Source organism: Furipterus horrens, unplaced genomic scaffold (genome assembly GCF_987537825.1).
Source record: "Furipterus horrens unplaced genomic scaffold, mFurHor1.1.pri manual_scaffold_7, whole genome shotgun sequence".
In the NCBI taxonomy this organism is placed as follows: domain Eukaryota; kingdom Metazoa; phylum Chordata; class Mammalia; order Chiroptera; family Furipteridae; genus Furipterus; species Furipterus horrens.
This window is the reverse complement of record NW_028327177.1, coordinates 98771615-98795939: the sequence shown is the minus strand read 5'-3', so window position 1 is coordinate 98795939 and position 24325 is coordinate 98771615. Positions and strand designations below refer to the sequence as shown.

Below are 24325 nucleotides of genomic sequence, written 5' to 3'. Positions count from 1 at the left end.
GGAATTCCCTTAAGACTGTCAGCTGATTTCTCAAAAGAAACTTTGCAGGCTAGAAGGGATTGGCAATAAATATTCAAAGTGATGAAAAGCAGGTACCTATAACCAAGATTGCTCTACCCAGAAAAGATATAATTTAGAATCAAAAGACAGATAAAGAGCTTCCAGACAAGAAAAAGCTAAAGGAGTTCATCACCAAACTCTTATTATATGAAATGTTAAAGGGACTCATTTAAGAAAAAAGTACAAAACTATGACCAATAAACTGGCAATAAATACATATCTATGAACAATTGAATCTAAAAAACAAACTAAGCAAATAAGAAGAATGGAGAAAAAATCATGGATATGAAGAGTGTTTTGATAGTTACTAGAGGAGAGGGGGTGTAGAAATAGGTGAAGAGTTGGGGAGATTACGGAGTACAAATAGGTATTTACAGAATAGCTATGGGGATGTAAAATACAGTATAAGAAAGGGAGCATCCAAAGAACCAATATGCATGATCCATGGACATAAACAAAGGAGTGGGGATTGCCTGAGGGAGTGGGGGTTGTTGGGTGGAGAGGGGCATATAGGGAAAATTGGGACAACTGTAATAACATGATTAATAAAACAATGTTTTTAAAGGTACTGGAGATTACAACTTCAACATACTTTGGGAGGAGGTGAAGGGACATCCTAATTCTACCTATAACAAATGTTCAGAGAGAACACTGAGGAAGAGACATCTGAGCCAGGCTCCATAATCTGTTGGCCTAGCTATGATTTAGGTGAACAGCCTTCTAAGCAGAGAGACCAGCAAGTGCACCTGGCCTCCATATGAATGCCATTTCTTAGACAAGTTCTGAAGAGTGAGAAATACATTTTATGATGCCATAAGCCACTTGAAGAAATAAATAAAGGTGATAAAAAATAATCATGAACAACTTCAGGATTGGGTTAGCATAAGCCAGTTCATGCTGGAGCCCAGTGATGGAAGCAGCCCCACCTTGGGACTTGAGTAAAACGTACCACCAGATAATTGCCATCTGTCACCATGGCTAAACGATACTTCAACAAGCTGAGGGGCAAAATGTCCTCATATACCCTCTTCATGCAAACCTGCCAGGAAGAGTACAAAAAGAAACACCCAGACTCTTACGTCAACTTCTCCAAAATTTCCAAGAACTGTTCAAAGAGATGGACGATCATGTCTGCAAAGGAAAAGTCAGAGTTCAAAGATATGGCAAAGAGTGACAAGTCTCTCTATGACAGGGAGATGAAAAATTATGTTCCTCCCAAAGGTGATAAGGAAGAAACAAAAAATGATCCCAGTGCTCCTAAAAGGCCTCTATATGCTTTCTTCCTGTTTTGCTCTGAATATCTCCCAGAGATCAAACGTGAACACCCTGCTTTACCCATTGGGAATACTGTAAAAAAATATGGGTGAAACATCGTCTGAACAGTCAGTCAAAGATAAGCAACCATATGAACAAAAACCAGCTAATCTAAAGGAGAAATATAAAAAGGATATTGCTGCATACCATGCCAAAGGCAGAAGTGAAGTTGGAAAGAAGGGCCCTAGCAGGTCAATGAGCTCAAAGAAGAAGAATGAACCAGAATATGAGGAGGAGGAAGAAGAGGAAGATGAGGAGGACAAGGAAGAGAACAAAGATGAAGGAAAAAAGTCTATCCTGCAATGATGTGTGTGGAGTATGTGTGTGTGCTCAGGCAATTGTTTTATTAAGAGTATATATTCAAGTGTAGCTAAATATTAGCTTCAGTATATAAAAACTATACAGGTTTTTGTATAGCTGATAAAATTCTTTGTAGAGAAAATACTTTTTTCAAAATGGAGGTTGTAGGTTTTTGAGGGTCTACTAAATACAGTTAGCTTTTAAGGCTTCAGATGTTAAATGTTTGTAAATAGTTAATGGTTTCTTTAAGTTCTTGACTTGTGTATGGTAGCACAGCAAACTCATAGGAATTACTATCAATAGTAAATTTGGATTTTTTTATAATGTTGCATCTTTTTAAATTTTGTAATAAAATTATGTGTATTTAAAAATAATAGTAATAATCTTACACATGGGAAAACCTGTACCAGAGTTCCTTATGGCAACATTACTTGTAATAATGAAGAAACAGAAACTTACACAAACAACAGTCAAGGAATGGTACAGGGAACCAAAACACATCTATCCTACAGAAAATGGGGGAAGCTTACAATATGTTAAATTAAAAAGTAAGATACATTTTACATTTTTTTTCTTTCTTTTTTCCTTTATTTTTTGGTTTTTCAATTACAGTTGGCACACTTTTCCCCCATTGCTCCCCCCCACCAAGCCCACGGCTTCTCCCACAATCATATCCCTACCCGTTGTCCATGTCCATGAGTCATTTATACACATTCCTTGACTAAACCCTTCCCTTACTTACCCCCTTCTCTCCCTCCCCACTCCCCCCTATTGACTACTATTCTACTCTTTGTCCTATTTACTTCATTTGTTTGTGTTGCTCTTTAGTTTCCTGTATTAGGTGATATCATATGGTATTTTTCTTTCTTTGCCTGGCTTATTTAACTAAGCGTAATTCTCTCTAGTTCCATCCATGTTGTAGCAAATAGCAGGAGTTCCTTCTTTCTTTCTGCTGCATAGTATTCCATTGTGTAAATGTACCACAGTTTTTTGATCCACTCATTTACAGATGGGCACTTAGGTTGTTTCCAGCACTTAGCTATTATAAACAGAGCTGCTATGAACATAAGGGTGCATAAGTTTTTTTGAATTAGGGTTTTAGAATTTTTCAGGTATAGTCCTAGCAGTGGAATCGCTGGTTCAAAAGGCAGTTCCATTTTTAGTTTTTTGAGGTAATTCCATATTGTTTTCCATAGTGGCTGCACCAGTCTGCATTCCCACCAACAGTACAGTAGGGTTCCCATTTCTCTGCATCATCGCCAGCACTTGTTGTTTGTTGATTTGTTGATGATGGCCATTCTGACTGGTGTAAAGTGGTATCTCATTGTGGTTTTTATTTGCATCTCTGATGGCTAATGATGCTGAGCATTTTTTCATGTGTCTACGGACCTCCTGTATGTCCTCTTCAGAGAAGTGGTTGTTCAGGTCCTTTGCCCATTTTTTAATTGGGTTGTTTGTTTTCTGGATATTGAGTTGTATAAGCTGTTTATATATTTTGGAGATCAGTCCTCTGTCTGTGATGTCATTGGCAAATATGTTTTTCCATATGATTGGTTTCCTTTTCATCTTGCTGATGTTTTCTTTTGCTGAGCAGAAACTCTTTAGTTTGATATAGTCCCATTTGTTTATTTTTTCCTTTATTTCTCTTGCCTTAGGAGATGTATCCGTGAAGATATTGTTACGTGGGATATCTGAAATTTTCCTGCCTATGTTTTCCTCTGGGACTTTTATGGTGTCACGGCTTACATTTAAGTCTTTGATCCATCTTGAGTTTATTCTCGTGTGTGGTGTAAGTTGGTGGTCTAGTTTCATTTCTTTGCATGTCCCTGTCCAGTTCTCCCAACACCATTTGTTAAAGAGGCTCTTCTCACTCCATTTTATGTTCCTTCCTCCTTTATCAAATAATAGTTGACCATAGAGGCCTGGGTTTATTTCTGGGCTCTCTATTCTGTTCCACAGATCTATATGTCTGTGCTTATGCCAATACCAGACTGTTTTGAACACAGTGGCTTTGTAGTATAGTTTGATGTCTGGTATCGTGATTCCTCCTGCTGTGTTATTCTGTCTCAAGATTGCTTTTGCTCTTCGGGGTCTTTTATGGTTCCATATAAATGTTTTGAGTATTTGTTCTAGGTCAGTGAAATATGTCATTGGTATTTTAATAGGGATTGCATTGAATCTGTAAATTGCTTTGGGTAGTATAGCCATTTTGATGATGTTGATTCTTCCCATTCAAGAACATGGTATATGCTTCCATTTATTTGTATCTTCCTTATTTCTTTCTTCAATGTTGCATAATTTTCAGAGTACAGGTCTTTTATCTTTTTGGTTAAGTTTATTCCTAGGTACTTTATTTTTCTTGTTGCTATAGTAAATGGTATTTTCTTTTTTGTCTCTGTCTCTGATATTTTATTGTTGGTGTACAGAAATGCCTTAGATTTCTGTATATTTATTTTGTACCCTGCTATTTTGCCAAATTCACTTATTATATCGAGTAGTCTTTTAGTGGAGTTTATAGGGTTTTATATGTATACTATCATGTCATCTGCATATAATGATAGTTTTACTTCTTCTCTCCCAATTTGGATGCCTTTTATTTCTTTTTCTTGTCTGATTGCTGTGGCTAGGACTTCCAACACTATGTTGAATAGGAGTGGAGAGAGTGGAGAGCCTTGTCTAGTTCCCGATTTCAGGGAGAATGCTTTCAGTTTTTGTCCATTGAGTATGATGTTGGCCTCAGGCTTCTCATATATAGCCTTAATTATGTTAAGGTATGCTCCCTGTATTCCCATTTTGCTGAGTGTTTTCATCATAAATGGGTGTTGTACTTTATCAAATGCTTTTTCTGCATCTATTGATATGATCATGTGGTTTTTGTCTTTCATTTTGTTTTGGTGATGTATTATATTTATTGATTTGTGAATATTAAACCATCCTTGCATCCCTGGGATGAAACCCACTTGATCGTGGTGTATGATCTTTTTGATATATTGCTGGATCCCTTTTGCCAATATTTTATTGAGGATTTTAGCATCGATGTTCATCAGTGATATTGGCCTGTAGTTTTCTTTCTTTGTTGTGTTCTTTCTTTCTTGGTTTTGGGATGAGGGTAATACTGGCTTCATAGAAAGAATTTGGGATTTTTTCCTCTTCTTGAATTTTTTGGAATAGTTTGAGGAGGGTAGAAGTTTGTTCTTCCCTAAATGTTTTGTAAAATTCGCCTGTGAAGCCATCCGGTCCAGGGCTTCTCTATGCAGGGAGATTTTTGATTACTGTTTCAATTTCCTTCTTTGTTATTGGTCTGTTGAGACTTTCTACTTCTTCTTAATTCAGTTTTGGAAGGTTATATGTTTCTAGAAATTTGTCCATTTCTTCTAGGTTATCAAATTTCTTGCCATACAGTTGTTAGTAGAAATTTCTTACAATTGTTTGTATTTCTGTGGTATCAGTCGTGATTTCTCCTCTTTTATTTCTGATTTTGTTTATTTGGGTCTTCTCTCTTCTTTTCTTGATGAGCCTGGTTAAAGGCTGGTTGATTTTGTTTATTTTTTCGAAGAATCAGCTCCTAGTTTTGTTGATCTTTTGGATTGTTTCTTTAGTCTCTATGTCATTTAATTCTGCTCTGATCATGATCATTTCCTTCCTTCTTTTTGCCCTAGGCTTTGTTTGCTGTTCTTGTTCTAGTTCTTGTAGCTTGAGGGTTAGATTTTCTATTTGAGCTTCTTCTATCCTTTTCAGATATGCCTGTATTGCTATGAACTTCCCTCTTAGGACTGCTTTTGCTGTGTCCCATAGGTTTTGGGCTGTTGTGTGTTCATTGTCATTAGTTTCTAGAAATTTCTTGATTTCCTCTTTAATGTCATTGTTAACCCATTCATTGTTTAATAGCGTGTTATTCATTCTCCATGAGTTTGGGTGCCTTTGATTTTTTTCTCTGAGGTTTATTTCTAGTTTCAAGGCATTGTGGTCTGAAAAGATGCTTGATATGATTTCAATTTTCTTGAATTTGTTGAGGCTTGTTTTGTGTCCTATCATGTGGTCTGTCTTTGAAAATGTCCCGTGTGCATTTGAAAATAATGTATATTTTCCTTCTTTGGGGTGAAAAGTTCTATATATATATCAGTTAAGTCCATGTGGTTTAGCGTGTTGTTCAGTGCCTGTATATCCTTGGTGTTTCTTTGCTTGGATGATCTGTTTATTGTTGATAATGGTGTGTTGAAGTCCCCTACTATGAGTGTGTTATTGTTAATATCCTTCTTGTGGTCTTCTAGTATTTGCTTTATGTATTTAGGTGCTCCTATGTTGGGTGCATATATGTTTATCAAAGTCATATCTTCTTGATGAATTGTTCCCTTAAGTATTATGAAATGTCATTCTTTGTCTCTTTTTATTGCCCTTGCTTTGAAATCCGTTTTGTCTGATATGAGGACTGCTACCCCAGCTTTTTTTTCAGGTCCGTTTGCATGGAATATTTTTTTATATCACTTTACTTTCAGTCTATGTAAATCTTTTGTTTTGAGGTGTGTTTCTTATAGACAGCAAATATGTGGGCCCTGTTTTCTTATCCATTCCGTTACCCTATGTCTTTTAATGGGAGCATTTAATCCATTTACATTTAAGGTTATTATTGACATGTATTTATTCATTTCCCTTTGTACCTCTGTTCCTCTACTCTTTTTTTTTCTCTTCCTTTTTCTTAGAACATTCCCTTTAGCATCTCTTGCAATACTGTTTTGGTGGAGATGTATTCTTTTAGTCTTCCTTTGTCTGAGAAACTCCTTGTGTCACCTTCTATTTTGAATGAGAGCCTTACTGGGTAGAGTACTCTTGGTTGTAGGCCTTTGATTTTCATTGCTTGAAATATTTTTGACCATTCCCTTCTGTCTTGTAGTGTTTCTGTTGAGAAATCAGTCAATAGCCTTATTGGAGCTCCCTTGTATGTTATTTGCTGTTTTTTTCTTGCTGCTTTTAGTATTCTTTCTTTGTCTTTGAATGTTGCCATTTTAACTATAATGTGCCTTGGAGTGGGTTTTTTTGAGTTCCTCTTTATTGGAACTCTCTGTGCTTCCTGGACTTGCATAACTTTTTCTCTCTTCAGGTTGGGAAAATTTTCTGTCACTATTTCTCCTATCAGTTTTTCTATTCCTTGTTCTTCTGATCCATCTTTAATTCCAATGACTCTGATATTGTTCTTCCATATGCTATCCTGTAATTCCCTTACCTCTTCTTCATACTTTTTCAATCTTTTTTCATTTTGCTGTATCGTCTGAGAATTTTTTTATACATTATTTTCTAACTCACTAATCCAATTTTCTGCTTCGTTTAGTCTGCTTTTGACTGATTCTACTGTGTTTTTCAGTTCAGAGATTGCATTCTTCATTTATTCCTGGTTCTTTTTGATAGTTTCTGTGTCTTTTTTTATGCTGCTGTAGTTCTCCATAAGTTCCCTGTAATTTTCTTGGAGCTGCTGGTAACTTCCTTGGAGGTTGTCATAGTTGTTTTTAAGGTTGTCGAGTATATTGAGCTTCTTTACCACCATTGTTTTGAATTCCGTGTCTGAAATTTGGGCTATGTCTATTCCATCTATCTCTCTTTCTGGGGGATTCCTCTTTTCTTTTCATTGAGAGGTTGTTTCTGCATCTTACCATGTTGGATTCTCTTGTTTATGTTTGTTTTTTGGGTTTGTCTGCTTTGACTTCCCACCTTTGTGGTATGAGATTCTTTATGGGAGATCTGGGGGTTTCAGTGGTGCAGTCTCTTTGATCTTCTGAGTCTGATGTTCTTAGGGCACCCTTTATGTCATTTGTTTATGCTGTCTATTTATATTTCAGATGCTCTTTGTTAGCATCTTTCTTCTGGCTAGTTGATTGAGAGTCACTCTATCCACTTTGTCTTGAGGTTTTTTTGTGGAGATGCTGTTAAAAACATAAACTTACAAAGATGGAGGCTTAGACGGACACGGTCGGCCTCCCTCTACAACTAGAGAGGAATACAACTACTTCAAAACAAAAGATAACTAGAAATTCCAGAAAATAAAACTACACAGAAGCCCAACGTACAAAATTATAAACCAGCGGTGCCCTTTGGGCAGGTAAGAGTGAAAGTGGGCGGTGCTGTTTGCAGTAGCATCTGAGACAGCGGCAGGGAGAGTAATCCCGGCTGCAGTCTAACCCCGGCAGCTCGCTACCCCAACGCTGGGAAAAGCAGCCACCACATCACGTCAAACAGTGAGGCCCAGAGGGCGGGAGGACGGATCCCGGTCTCCTAGCAGAATAACTGCAGGAATCCATCTTGGACCCCCGCCCCCACACAAAGCGCCACAGCACTGCAAAATAGGTTGCAGATTGCTGCTGGTCGCTGGGCAGTGACGACAAAGCACCACAGCATGGCGAGAAAGGTTGCGGATCGCCGCCAGTCGCTGGGTAGTGACCACGAAGGGCCACAGCGCAGCGAAAAAGGTTGCAGATCGCCACTGGTCGCTGGGTTGTGATGAGTACACAGGCACTGCCCCCTATAGCCGGCCCAAGAAAACAAAACGCATGTGTCAAAATGAGGCAGACAACTATAGAAATCCCAGTGGCGCAGCTCACCAGGCAACATATGAAGAACCTGACAGATGAACAAATAAGAAACCTGCCAGAGGCTCAGTTCAGGGCCATTGTTATCAGGTGGCTTACAGAATTAACAAAAGATCTGGAAAAAGATGAGAAAGAATTGAAAAACACTCATACTGAAAGGAACAAAACCACATACAAGACAGATGGTGAGGAAATAAAATCCAGAGTTCAAATCAACAAACCAGAACACAAATAAGGAACGAACAGTCAACCAGTGCAGAGAGAAAAAACAGGAAGCAAGGAAAATGATGAGAGGATCAGAAACCTCTGGGACAGCTATAAGAGACCCAATATAAGAATCACTGGTTTACCAGAGGGTGAAGAAGATGAACTAGAAATTGAAAAATTAAGTGAAAATATAATAAAGCAGAACTTCCCAAACTTGGGGAAGGAAATAGAGGTACAGGTCCAGGAAGCACAGAGAGTTCCAAAACAACTGGACCCAGGGAGAACCACTCCAAGACACATTATAATCAAAATGTCAAAAGTTAAAGATAAAGAGAGAATCTTAAAAGCAGCAAGAGAGAAGAAAAGAATCATGTACAAAGGGGTCCCAATTAGACTATCAGCTGACTTCTCAAGGGAGACCCTGCAGGCAAGAAGGGACTGGCAAGAATTATTCAAAGTAATGAAAATCCAAAACCTACAACCACGAATACTCTGTCCAGCGAAACTGTCATTCAGAATAAAAGAGCAGAGAAAGTGTTTCCAGGACAAAATAAAACTGAAAGAGTTCATCAGATCCAAACCACTGTTATATGAGATGTTAAAGGGACTGGTTTAGAAAAAGGAGGATCAAAACTATGAATACTAAAATGAAAACTGCATCACAAGAAACAACAACAGAAGCTAGGGAATTGAAACAAAGGCAAACTAAACAGGCAACGAGAGTGGAAAAAGAACTATAGGTATGGGGAGCATATTGGAGGGAGGTCAGCAGGGAGGGGGAAGGGGGAGAGGGACGGAGATGGAATAGGAATTAAGAAGCATAGTAAGAGGGAATGGAATAGACAGAGAGAGGTTGAGAAGAACTATATGCACAAACAATGGACATGGACTAAAAGTGGGGGACAACATGAGGGAGGGGTCCACCGGGTGGAAGGGAGCAGAGGGAAGGGAAATTGGGACAAATATAACACTATAATCAATAAAATACATTAAAAAAAAACATAAACTTACAGCCCAGGCAGGAGACCCGCACCCTCAAGAATATCCCCCACCCTCTATCCCGCTGTCGTCAGCCAACAAGCCAGTATTAATATAAATGTAGAGAGATTAGAGCTTTTATACTATAGGAAGAATAGATAAGAGTTGTTTTTAGGGAGGAAAAATATTATTTTTGAGAGAGGGGATAATAGATTAATAATAGTTGAGACTGTGCAAGACAGTAGGTAATATTTACATTGTATGTTAATAAGTATAGAAGAAAAAAGGGAAGAGTGCAGAATATAGTAGGAAAGTGGAATTGTATAGTATTGGATTTATATAGTAGTTATATTCTATTTATTTAGAGTGAAAGGGAGGCTAAACTAGACCCACAAACAAATAAACAACAATTAAAGAGGAAGGATGAGGAGAGATTGTATGAAACAAATTAGAGATATAATATTTTTTCCTATTCAGGAAGAAAAAGAAAAAGGAAAAAAAAAGAAAGAAAAAGGAATGTTTTTACTCAGTTCAGCCTTTATGTGTCCTCTTCTTTTTCTGCATCCACAGCTGGTCTAATGTGGCGGGTCAGAGGTTCCTATTCCTTGCAGCAGCGGTGTGTACAAGGTGGCTGGCACAGCGCGTTCCTTTGGCACCCGTTGGAGCTAGGTGAGGTGGCTGGGGAGCTAGCCTCAGGCCTGCTGCACTGCGCTGCACTCCAGGAGTTGGTCTCTTGCCTCCTAGTGCTGGACCCCAGACACTTGTGCACAGTGGAAGTGAGAGATTTGTGCCTATTGAAGCAGGCGAGGTGCTTTTGCGCTCCCACGCCTGTGCGCGCCCAAGGCTGCTGGAGAGCTTCCCTCAGGCCTGTTGCACTGTGCTCCGGGAGTTGGTCTGTTGCCTCTTAGGGCGGGCCCCAGACACTTGTGCTCAGTAGAAGTGAGTGTCTGTGAATCGCTGCTGCCCGCTGTTCCCACACCGCAGCCACTGACTGTTCCTGCGCCCGCCTGGGCGGGCATGAGCAGAGCCTGAGCAAGTGCTCTGCGCTCCGGCCTGGCACTGCAGCCTGGCAGCCATTGGAGCTGGCCAGGGGCGACTGCGCACAGTCTTCTGTGTGCCCAATGGCCCCTCCCTGCACCCCTTGGGGCACTGACCTTATGTCTATTGGGGTGCGTCCAAGGGGCACCTTGATGCGCGGCCCTGCGCACCTGGCCAGTGAATGAGGGCACTTCCCTATGCGCACCTGCGAGACCCAAAGGGAGGATTGGGAAGTCGGCAAGCACACTTCTGCGCCTGAGCTCCTCAAGAATGTCCTATCACCCCCAAACTTTCCCCCCCTCTCCACAGTTCACAAGAGAAAAATACAAAGGATAAATTACGTTTTCACTTGCACAACAGCATGCTGTCTCCCGTCTTCCAGCGTCAATGCCACCTGGTTGAGTCCCATCTCTGCCAGTGGGCAGAGATCCACTTTCCTCCTGACTTCCCTCTGGGGAAGCCTGTGGTCGCCACAAAGCCTTTGTGTCCTTCTAGCTGCAGCTCAGGCAGCCACCCCAGTCAGCAATCCCATTTTGTCCCTTTTTCTTCCACTATCCTCACTAAACAGGTTGTTCCCAGATGGTTTTTCTCTAATCCAGCAGTGCCAAGGCTCAACTCCTGCCAGTGTCCAGCTGCTCACTGAGATATTCTGTCTGCAATTAGTCCAAACTACAGACGGGTCTCGGGAACCTGAGAGCACAGCCTCCCCTCACTCCTCCGCCATCTTCCAATCCTTACATATTTTTTTATTAACATGCAAATACACACATATCTATCAGACTATTAGACTATCAGAATTACCATTATATTAAATCATTGTGGTTGTTAAGGTGTTCAAATTATGGATTTTATACTCTTCTCTAATTTATGGATGTTTGAGTTAATATCATTTTATAATGAAAAATAATTTTGTAATAGCCATGGCCCACTAGCACCATTGTTTAGAGCATCGTCCCAATACACCAAAGCTGTGGGTTTGATCCGCAGTCAGGGCACACACAAGAAGCAACCAATGAATGCATTAAAAAGTGGAGCGACAAAGTGATGTTTCCATGTCTCTCTGTCTCTCTCCCTCCCTCTCTCTCTTGTCTCTCTAAAAATCAAGAAATAAATTTTTTAATTAAAAGAAAAATAATTTTGTATAAAAAGGTTATGAATATTTAATATAATCACATGTCAGCATTAAGATCCACCTAATGTCTTGATATATTTGCTTCAGATTTATTTTCTAAGGAATTATAAGTACCAATGAAGCCCCTTGTAGATAGGTGATGTTTTGAAACCAAGCATTCAAGGCAAAGAAAAATTTCTCTAATATTCTTAAAACAGCATGGCCTTGTGAAATGAATGCAGTGGTCAACAGCTTTATAAAACAAAGAGAAACTTCCAGTGTCATTAAAATCATTTCTCAAAAAGTTATTTGCTCCGCCAAAGAAATCATGTTTATTCTACCATGAGAAGGCTTATATCCTATTCCATTTTCCACATTTTAAAATGTGCCACAGGGGATTCCAAGATGGCTGTACAGTAGGTGGAAGACGACTTACAGAAGTTATATAGAAACTAGTAAGAAGGGTGGAGACACACAAAGGACTGGCCCCTGCACTCACATAGAGCAGCGGAGAAGCTGGAGGGATATCTTGGCTGCAAAAGTCCCCTCGGAGGAGTGTGGGATTTTAACCCCACAGTGGTATCCCCATCCCAGGGCATCATAGCTGGAAAGAGGCATCCACATAGCATCTGGCAGTGAAAATCAGCAGGGACTCTGTTCACCTGAGAAGAGGAGGGCATCTGCTAGAAGCCCAGGTGCTCTCTTACAGGACCAATGCCCAGGATTTTGCTCCCAGACTCTCACCCAGGGCTCCAGTAGAGGGTAGGCAACTCAGGGTGTATGGGAGTCATAAGAGAATATATGTGTGGTATGGTCCTGAGGAGAGACCGGGAAGGTCAGCTACCAAGATCTCTGTGCTGAATGTCTATCCCACACTGTCCTCAGGCACCATATTTCATGGGTTGAGCACTCTTATTCTTATAGCAACAGCCTGGGGAGTGCACTAACCCAGTCCTCCAACTACTGGCAACACTACCCTGCCAAGCTCGAGTCCAGCAGAAATGTCTGTTGGCTGCACCCAACAGGGACTATTGGTGTGCTCCTTTTCTAGAAAAGGTCTTGAAAATACTTAGACAGTCATAGAGCTATGTAGCTTTGGAATGGGGCCATTCTTGCCCCATTCTGGCACACCCTCCACCTGATGATTCTCTCCACCTTTCCTTTCAACTCACACTGGCTCTGTTGAGCTTGCTCCTGCAATGAGGTGGCTGACTGCTGGCTTCTGGCTGCATGCAACCAGAACCTGTGATGTGCTCTTCCAGAGGAAGCTAGAGTTGGAGACTCTGGCAGAGACTGAGTGGTATGGCTCTGGAGTAGGGGACACTTCCCCCCAGTTAAGTGCCTTAGGGAATGAGGGAAATTTTATTGGGTTGGCCAAAAAGTCCATTACATTTTTTTATGTAAAATATAAGACAGTTTTCATTTTCACCAATAGCTTTATTGGGTATTTTGAGTATATTGGCTATCTCCCACTACTGGCTTCTAGTGGGTAGAGGCCAGAGGTGCTGCTAAACATCTTCCAATGCATAAGACAGCCCCACAGCAAAGAATTATTTGGCAAAAATGTCAATAGTACCAAGAAACTTCTCAAACCACTTTTGACACATTTGATGAGTCACAGCACCTTCTCCATTTACTGGAAAATTCTTTTTTTGCATTTCAGTTGTATCTTTACCTTTCTTGAAATAATAAAGCATAATGCATCAAAAATGTTGTATATTTTCTTCCATCTTCAATATTAAAATGACTGTACAAAAATTCACCAATTTTGATGTTTTCTTTTAATGCACGCTGATATGACAGCTGTCACAATACAATCTAACAAAATTGTTTTTTGAATAAAGTTAAAGAAAACTAAACACTACTAGAGCCATCGTAAGGAAAAAACAAAATGAACTTTTTGACCAACCCAATATTTGTAGTTGCGTGACTTATGTAGCAAATAGATGTATTTTAAAGTATTTCATTCTCTAAATTTGCCCATCAAACATTTAAGTGGAAAAATTTGTCTCATCTGGTGATACAATTAAATATACATAACTTAAAGACATGGATTTTAAAATCAACTCAACAAGGCTGTTAAGTCTTAATTAATCATGAAATGTAAAAGGTCAATAAGTCCATGTTTTGGATTATCAAATCTTAGTATTTATATTTTGATAAAGTTAGCACTCAGGCAAAGCAATAACATCAATTGCTTTTACTTATTTTTCTAAACATAGTTCAACTGACATTTTATATCATTTTATACATTTTGAAGCCAGTTTTATAAAAACAATGAATCAAAATGTTCAGATGTTTCAAAGAGATTAAAGAAAAGTACACTTCTAGTTTCCCCAGTCAGTCAGTATTTAGCGCCCCAAATCAACCACTATTGAATTGAGTTACCTGAGGCAAATCACAGGTTCTGTCACCCTCTGGTTATTCATTCCATCTGAAATAATCATGTGATTATAGGTAATCATGCCGATTTAGCATGTTGGGAGATCAAATGGAATACAGTATATGACACTTCTTTGTAAACTGTAACGTGTTATAGGATATAAATAATTTTACTACTCTCTGCAGGTGGCAAATGAGTATCAGACAATGAGAGAACGCTGCCTGGTTCACTCACCAAACTCTTAAAATATATTATAAGGCATTATATACTGATAATTGTATTGCCATTCTCTCTTTAAGTTTTTATTTACCAGGAAGTAAAGGTCTTCCATCTGTTTGATATCACTGTAGGATCAAATATTAAGTAGTAGAAACCCAAATATATGCACATATTCTTGACATTCTTCACTTGGGAATATTTGGATTTTCTCAATCATTTAGCTTTCTGAAAACCAGAAATTGAAGACTTTTTATATTCAACTCTCAACAGAGTTCCCATTTAGGCTCTTTAAACAAAAATCAAATCAAGAGTTTTTATTTTCAGAGGCAAATTTTGTGGAAGTCAGACCAAGAAATAGCTCTTTAAAACTGAATGTTTTTCCCCTGACCTGACATATGATGTAAAACTGTGGAAGACACGCATTCAAATAATTTTTTTTTTAAACAACCATGTTGTGTGGCTCTCCACTTATTATATCATAGTTCTTCTGCTCGGTGCAGTTCTGGAGTTTTTCTTTATTAAATCAAAGACATTTTTAAATCTATGCATTAGGCTCTTTACTCTTCCTTCAAGCCAAACCATCCCTCATATTCAACAACTTAGTCAGAAATGACTTGTGACTATTTCCAATAGTCTAATTCACCTGCAATGGCTGACAATTTGCCACCTTTGCCAGTGTCAAAAAATATACTGCAGGCTCTAGATATATTACTCTAAGAGAAATTGCAAAAATATATTGCTCAACATCAGCATCTGTAGATAAAGTGACTACCTGCTGACAACACTGAAAAGAATCTCACTAGTGGATATATGAGCTCTAAATGTGTTTATCAAATATTGATCAGAGAAACTATTCTAAAATCAGATTTTTGCAAATAACCTATAGGAAAATGCTTACTATAGTACATAAAAAGAAAAACAGAATAAAAACTGTATATTTGTTCTTTAATATAACCACTATTTATTGAAACCCTATGTGCCAGGCACTGTTCTACACACTGAAGACTCAGCAGTTAACAAGTTTACAGTAATTTACTAATTTTGCTTAAAAACAAAGAGAGATTGATGAATAACTGACATCTGGCAAAATATTTCCAGCTCTGCGTTTAGCACTTAAGTAATTTATCATTTTGTCTGTTACAAGACTACAGGTAAAGTGCTATTATACCAATTATACAGACAAGACATTGAGGCACAGATCAATTAAGTAACCAGACCAATGTAATATAAACAGAGGGGCAGAGCCTGACCTGAAGTTCAAGTCATCTTCCTCTTCCCTGACTCCATATTTCACTCTGTTGTACCCACATGATACACCATTCCCCTAAATCACCTAAAATCTCCTGCACCCACTGATCATAAATCCAAAATAATCCAGCATCCTTTTACACCCAAGCAAAATGGGACACATCTGAGCACAACAAGATCCAAACTTGTCTCCTAAAATTTACATCAGTGTTGAATCCTCTAGATCTTCATCAATAAATAAAACTAACAAATCATCTCAGTAAACTCTGGCACCTACTCAGAATTCTTTTGCTATGTTTCTCTGCTGCCCATCACTTTTCTGGTACAAAGCCCCCAAAGCCCCAGTGATTTAAGACCCACTTTGGGGGTCCCTCACTAGTATTATAAGTTACTAGTAAGGATCAGATTTTCTCTACCTTCATATAAATCAGTTAAGTCCTAAAAGATATCATGCTGAAAACAGGAGACAAAACTGAGGATTAAAGATGCAGATCTGGTAACATTTTGTGTTAGTTAAGGTAATATCAGCTGCCATAGCAGATAAACCCTGAAAACTCAGTGATAGAGCATAATAGAAATGTGTTTTCTTCTCATGGATAGCCCAATGTTGGTGTGTCTGATGGCCTTCAATATAGTCCTCTATGCATTAAGACCACCTCATTTTTGTTTGTGGCTTCACCCTCCTCTAGTCCTTCAACATTTCCCCATTGAGATGACAATGAAGAAAGACCATGGACAATGTGAGCCTACTTCTTAATCTCTTCAGGAAGTGACAAGCCACTTCCACTCACATTCCATTGGCCAGAACTATAGTCCTATAGTCCTATAGTTGCCTGATGCAAAGAGTGCTGGAAATGTAGTCCTGGCTAGGAAATCACTTACCAGCGAAAGGGAACATGAATCTTTGGAGATCAGAAGATATGTTGGCCACACATTCTAACCAGAGGGTATGGAAAATTACAGTGGAAAGATCTAAAAACAGTCTAATATGTGAAAGAGAAGTGAAGAGCAGAAATCAGAATAAAAACTAGAAAAATTAGGATGTGTTAAATCATGGAAGTGAAAGCAATGGGCAAAAATAATATCTTGGCCCTTAGAAAGATTACGACAAAAGAAGGTGAGAAAGATTCTGAAATGAAATTGTTTCAAAAGAGTGAAGCACTAAGATCATAACTGTTCCAATCAATAATATGACAAAAATAATTCCATTTAAAATGATGTCCTGTTTCCAGTAACTTCATGTCACTTTACAAGTCAAGATGTGGCACACATTTAAGATCTGTTTTGCCAGAATAACTAATTCTCTTGAATTGTGTTGTGTAAACAAAACTAATTAAGAAAGTTTTTTTAAGCACTCAAAAAAAATTAATATTCATACATATGGGCAACACAATAATCTAACAGGAATTCGAGGTTCCAAGATAGGAAACTGCACAGTGTGGTGTAAAGTCATCTACTTACAGGGTGGTGTGAAGCCCAGCAGCAGCAGAAGCATCCTGGAGCTTGTCAAAAGTGCAGAATCTCCAACCTGCTCCAGATCTAAAGAATTACAATCCATGTTTTAACATAGTCTTCAGGTGATGTGTCTGTATATTCAGATTTAAGGTGGTGAGTACTATACTGGAGAACTATGCTGGACCATTATGGTTGCAACTGACTGTTGCACAGGTGATCTGAGAGCCAGTTTTTTTGTTTTGTTTTGTTTTTTTTAGTTTACTGAGCAACAATTTTCATACAGTAAAGTTGTCCCTTTTTAAATGTACAGGTTTATGATTTTGACAAACGTATAGTCATGTAACCACCAGAACAATCAAAATATAAAATAGTTGTCATTCAAAAATGTTGTCTATACCCTTCCTCTAACCCCAGTTCCTGGCACTCACTGATTTTCTTTCTGTCCCTATAGTTTTGCCTTTTTCTGAATGCCATATAAGTGGGACTGTTTAGTACATAGACTTTTGTGTCTAGCTTCTGTTACTTGGCATAAGGCTTTTGAGATTCATCCATTTTGTTGCATGTATCAGTAGTTGGTTTCTTCCTATTGCTGAATAGAATTCAATTGTGTAGATGTACCACAGCTTGTTTAGCCATTCAACAGATGATGAACATTTGGAATGTTTCCAGTTTGAAGCTAGTGTGAATAAAGCTGCTATGAACATTCATGTACAGGTCTTTGTGTAGACTTGTGTTTTCCTTTATCTTAGATAAATACCTAGGAATGGAATTTCTGGGTCATTGGTAAGTATATGTTTAACTTTATAAGAAACTGGCAAAGCCGTTTCCAAAGTGACTATATGAGATTTGCAGTTGATGACCTAGGATTTTTAATAATGAGGAGTTCATCATATGAACAAAAACAGTACAATGTGAAAGAATATGAAGGGTTTCAGGAATAAGAAATATTTCAGCAGAAATAATAGTTTAGGATGGCAGTAAAGGAGTGGCTGGAGATAATGCTGGAAAAGCACACTATGTGGACATCTCTGAACTGACTTCAGCTCCTCATTTTTATGAGTTTACCTGGAAGTTTAGACTGCTCAGGTCTGTGGATTACAAATATCATCAGGTATTTTCATCTTCCATGTTTTTGTTTTTTGTTTTTTGGTTTGTTTGTTTGTTTTTGCATCACCTAAGTTAAGTAGAAAAACACCAGTTCTCCAAGAGTGGGGTAAGGGGTCTACCTATATGCCTACTCTAATCTTGTTGCTTGGCTAGAATTACAGAATGTGAGAATGAAAAGTATTTATTATGGGAGCTTAAAGGGTTCCACACTCAAAGGTTCAGCCAAGAGGATGCAGGAACCCATCATTACCCATCTTTTGATTACAAAGAAAACAGAAGGCTCAGAATTACTCCCTGCCCTAACTGGTGTGGCCTAGTGGATTGAGCACTGGCCTGAAAACCAAAAGGTCAGTGGTTCAGTTCCCAGTCAGGGCACATGCCTGGGTTGGGGGCCAGGTCCCTGGTTGGGAGCATGTGAGAGGCAACTGATCAATGTATTTTCACACATCGATGTTTCTCTCCCTTTCTCCCTCCCTTCGCCTCTCTCTAAAAATAAATAAATAAATAAAAATTTTAAATGCTCCCTATTCTTACATATCTGCTTTGCCTCTGTGGAGTTGGTGTTAAAATAAAAAAAAATTCAAAATCCTTTTCTTCCTCTAAAAGCACTTTCAAGACTCCTTGGCCTCTATATTTTATATATATAAGCTCAATCTCTGGAAAATCAAAAGGTCCTATGGATGCAAGTGAAGTATTAGTCTCCAAGCTGTGTGGCAGGTTGGGTTCCTGTTGACATATGTTAGTCTCTATTCTCATTCCTTTCTTTCACTGAGCTTTCTTTAGAATGTGTTGACTCAGGCAGGACATGGCTGCTTCTCAGGATTTGGTAGGACATGACCTTTACTCCTTTCTTCTCATTTATAAATATGAGCACCACATGATGAGTCACTGCCATCTCTTCCAGAGTTTTTGCTCTGCACTTTATCTTACAGGCAGGAATGTCAGATAGTCCGAGCCTGGTTATTTGTCATGCAGCCACTTCTATAGCTCTTCCTCTGTGGATGGGACTGAATAAGATAATGAGTTTGTGGTGCTTCTTATTTGAGATCAAGTGTCATATTAGGTGAGGACTGCCAGCCCCATTCTTCCCCCACCTACCTCCTATACCCTTGAGAGGGGTCCTCAGGTCCTAAGAATCTGCTGCTTCCTTAAATGATCATGAAATGGCAAGTCCAGTCATGTTCTGGTTATGCCCTGTGATTTTCGCATATGCTCTTTAGTGGAACTACAGATCTTGATCAAGTTACTCAAGAGGAAGGCAAGATTCAACATCCAGAAATATATGGTAATTATGTCCCCAGGATTTAAGGTTTCAAGATAAAAACTGCATGGTGTGATATAAAGCCATCTACCAAAAGGGGGATCTGTAGCCCAGCATCATCCCAGAGCTTAGTACAAGTGCAGAATCTTCAGTCCTGCTCCAGATCTAGTAAATCACGAGCTACATTTTAACAAGGTTCCCAAGTGATGTGTGTGTACATTCAAATGGGATACAGAGCCCCACACCTAGAGTCTAAAAGCCATCTTAGGAGTTTACAAACCTCACAATCATAGACCACAACTTTACCTCTGTGAGACTCATTCTCCTTAACCGTTAAATGCAGGTGACTATCCCTATCTCAAATACTGTAGAAATTAAATGACATGTCAAAAATGAAAGCAGAGCCAATATGATAGAGGGCATGGAGTGATTAAACAGGATAATGCCTGGGCCTCTGCAGCTTTCAGGGGATGTTTACTGGTGTTACACAGGGAACATCATGACTCTGCCATATCAACCTCCAAACAAGAAGTCATCTTTCCCCAAAAGACAGTCTAAAATGAAAAGGAAATTAAATGAGAAGTGGAAGATCAAGGCAAGGAGAATAAAGGAGGGGAGAATATAAAAGAAAAGATAGGGAGAAGAGAGAATGAGAAAGAGGAGAGCTGAAGCAATCAATAGCCCCTTGCCCTCTGGTTCCCAGGATTGTACTCACTCACTCCTTCCAGCAGTACCTTTTGGCTCCATGAGTGAACTTCTTTCCTCCAGGTTATTTAGAGGATCTAGTGACACCTGTTGCTCTCTTGACAACATTTCTCTCTTGCAAGTGATTGTCCTACCCATACAGATTTCTAGCAGTGACACTGCCCTCATCAGTTCTGTTCAAGGATGTCTTCTGTACTGGCCACTCACAAAAATGCTCTAGAAAATGTCTAGGAGAATAAGTATCAATGTTTGATTACTAACACTAGCTGTAGGATACCTGGCAGAAAATTCCAGAAATATATTGGGAGGAACACCAGAGAAACTGGTAAAAAATTCCAAAAATATATTAGAAGAAATACCAACCATTTTCTCTATTGCAGACTAACTGCATGAGCACTGGAAAGTGATGTTAACTCTCTGAATCTTAGCTGTCTAGTCTATGAAATGACCAGACTGGGCCATATGTTGTCTTCAACTCTTTTCTGGCTTCAGGATTTTGTTATTTTAACTGTGATGCACACCTGGCAATTTCCTTAGACTGTGTACAGACTAGCATTGTATATACACATAGAAAGGACATCTGAAAAGTAGATGGAAACAAGTATGGCTGGGGATGGATGGGAAGTCAGGGGGAAGAGGCTGGAGGGAGTTACAGGAGCATGGAGTTGACCAGTGTTCATGAGGGCACTGTGTTATCTAAACAGATGGGCATGAATATTACCAGCTAGGAGCCATTCCTACTGCATTCCACATGATGAGTTGAGGGTTGGTGCCCCAGCTGTGCAGACAGCTGTCTGCCATGAGGCTACCCACCCAGCTAAATGGAAAATCTTTTCTAGAACTGATGAGCCATACTCAAGCAGCAGCCAGAGCTCTGAAGCTCCATATCAATCATGTCACCACCCTTCGCATATTCCTTTTCCTTGATTAAGACAAACAAATGCAAAAGGGTCTGAACTGAACTGAGTCATTTCCCCTCCAATTTGTACACCAACCACAACACCTCCTGATAATACTACTTCCCTCTCTGTGAGATATACACTTTCCAGGTGACACAGGCAGAGTCTGAAATGAGAAATTATAGTAAAAATTATCAATCCCAATGTCAGGGACTGACCTTATTTTTTGAGTAAGAGAGACACACTAGCAATCTGGGAACCTAGGTACTAAAATCTCCACACTAGAAGGTTCCCTATGGATGCTCTATTTCAATCTCCATTGTTTTACAAATGAGGACTGCTGGATCAAGGTTAAGCCATATAAAGGTGGAAGGACTGATATTTGAATCCAGGATGCAAGATCACCTCTTTAGTTCTGTCCCCAGCACTCTCTGATCGAAATACAAATGGAATTCCCTTTGAAGCCTAACTATACAATTTACAGAAAGTATGACTTTGGTAGTCACCTAACCTATTTGAGTCTCAGATTTCCTCATTTGCAAATGCGCACCATTACAGCTATATTAAAGCAGTGTGAGACTTAGTACAAGGAACCACTTTGGGTAATTCCTAATCCATAAAAGGCCTTCTTCAAATGGAGCAGGAGGTGTTATTACTACTGTCCTTTCCTGCTACATAACTATTATTAATATCTTAGCATATTCCCTGCCAGTATTTTTTCACTGGCATAATTTTACTTCGTTGTAATCACAACTTACCAGTACCATTGCTGTTTTATTCCTAGCACTGTACAATCTTCATAGTCTTCATTTAAATGAATTCATTATATTTCACTAAGTGGATTACACCCTAATTGAAAGCACCATAACCCTATTGTTAGGTTGTATTCTATTTTGTTCTCATAAATTTCACTGCAACAAACTTTATGCACTTGGTTTTGTCCACATTTTGAGTAACTACCTCAAGCTAAACTCCCAAGTGTGACAATTTTGCTTTTTTGAATATAAAGAACTTTCTGAAATTATATTTCACTGTAAGAAATATTTAAGTCATCACAAAGTCATATACACACAGGTGGGTTTATCAAATTCAGAATTCTTTCAACAAAAAAATATGTATATGTACACACACAAACACACACTCAAAAAGAAATAAAATGCAAACCTCTTAGAGACAATGACAGAGTATATTTGGAGCAAAACTATTTTTAGAGGTTTATTAGAGCACAGGGAAAGAATAGGGCCTATATGGAATTTGACAACAACGTGTGAAAGGTGAGAGCGATGCAGACAAAAGCAATATGGCTCAGAAAAGGAACAAAATGTATGAGAATCGGACTTGCAGGGAAAGATCTCAAGGTAATACACATGTATACTTTGGTTCAGTTATAAGTAAAGGGGGAAATTCAAGCAGCCTCTAAGCTTGAGAGAAGTAAACATCAGAATGGCAAGAAGACACCATATTTTACACTGTATCTATTTGATTAATAAAGTGTTAAAAAGAAGGCCCTATTTCCCCTTATTCCCCTCATCTCACTATTAATATTAGGCCTAATTATTTGGCATAAGAAAGAAAGAAAAGGAATAGCAGTCACCTCTTCAGTCATGAATGAATGAAGCACACTTACTCTCTCACTCTGATTCCTTCCTCACCTGCCAAACTACTGAGAACCGTATGACAGAGGTATCATTTAGCTACAGAGTTTTACAGTCTAATAAATACCAAATTACTGCTTCCTTCTCTTCTTTCTGACTCTCTTTATTTCCTCTGAAGTGCACTATGGGACAGGGTGGCGGCCTCATTCCCAGAAGAAGGTGGAAATATGAATGTGGCTGACTTATGAAATGTGTCTTTTATACAGCATATGAAAATCATATCAAATATACACATTATCTTCCACTTGCACTTTATATGCCATTGATTTATATAGTACTCATAATGCTAGTCAATGACAACTTTTAAAAAGCAAGATTCAAGAATGTCATTCAGACTTGTATAACTCAGAGGAAGATTATAAAACAGCACATTCCCCCACAAAAAGCAAATCAAATACCACCATTTGTAAGCAAAATAATAAAGGCAAAACACAGTTCAAGATAGCAACTATGAAAAATAAAAAACACACAGACACAAATGTATTTGAAAGGGACCCTACTCAAATCTGTTTTACTATTTATAAAGTAATTAAAGAAAATGGGAAATGAATTATGACTCAGTATCCTAAAGCCATACATAATATTAAACTTTCTATAACCTCAAACCCATTTCTCCAAACAGAATCTTACTTAGAAACTCAACATACAAAGCAAGTCAGAGTAGAGGTCAGAGTGTGAATTTTGAAGTTCCACCAAAATGGCTCTGAGTTAACTCCACAGAATGCTAAAAGGAGTGAGGAACACGATTTGAAACCACATTTAACAGAAGCTAGAGAAGAGATGAGTTAGAGGTAGAGGTCCTGGTGGCAGAGGAAGAAATAATATGGAAAAAGCATTTAGAATAAAAACGGAATTCAAATGGAAGAGAAAACAGTAACAATGAGAGAGATAACTTAAGAGTTTAAAAAAGCAAGTCAATGATTTTTTAATGCCAACTCTCTCAACTTGCTCTTATTGTGAAGACAGAAAATGCTTTTTGAGATCCATGAAAAGTGGTCTCAGATGAAGCCAAATATTATGGTGGAATTGGGCCAGTCAACTTATAGCAAAAGGAATGGTAGAATATAGCTACATCTCACATATGTCTCAGTTCTCAATCTTAAAAAAAAAACTGAAATAAATGAAATGCCCCTTCCAAACTCAAAGTTCAAGGTACAACCTTATAAATAATGAGTCTAACACAGCCCAAGATACATTCAGGAACAAATGATGAAATTACTAGATCTATAAGATGCACACAGAGCAACCAGTGACCACACACAACATGCACAGCCCTCCACTGTCACCTCCCACAGGGTGGGTGTTTGTAGTTCCCCACCTATTGGCTCAGTCCTTTCACCCATACACCTCTGAGCCAGTCACATCCAATTTCCCTGACCATTCCAGAGCTACAAATTTCTGTGAACAATTCTTTTTCCTAAAACATATCTCCCACACCTCTCTTTTACCATTTCCACACCCCTATGTTCATAATAGCACTACTTACAATAGCCAAGTGTTGGAAATAGCCTAAGTGCCCATCACTAAATGAGTGGATAAAAAAAACTGGGGTATATTTACACAATGGAATACTATGCAGCAGAAATAAAGGACTCCACCTTTTGTGACTGCATGGGTGGAACTGGAGAGTATTATACTTAGTGAAATAAGCCAGCCAGTGAAAGAAAAATACCATATGATCTCACCTACAAAAGGAATTTAATATACAAAATAAACTAACACACAAAATAGAACCAAAGACATGAAAATATGGACCAGGCTGAAAGTGACCAGAGGGGAAGGGGGAGAGGGATAATGATGGAAAGAA

At 38.7% G+C, this 24325-nt stretch overlaps 1 pseudogene; it reads left to right on the top strand.

Moving 5' to 3' along the window:
• The first annotated feature begins 1034 nt into the window (after nt 1-1034).
• On the top strand, nt 1035-1680 carry LOC150004881 (high mobility group protein B2 pseudogene; annotated as a pseudogene).
• Nucleotides 1681-24325: the final 22645 nt, after the last annotated feature.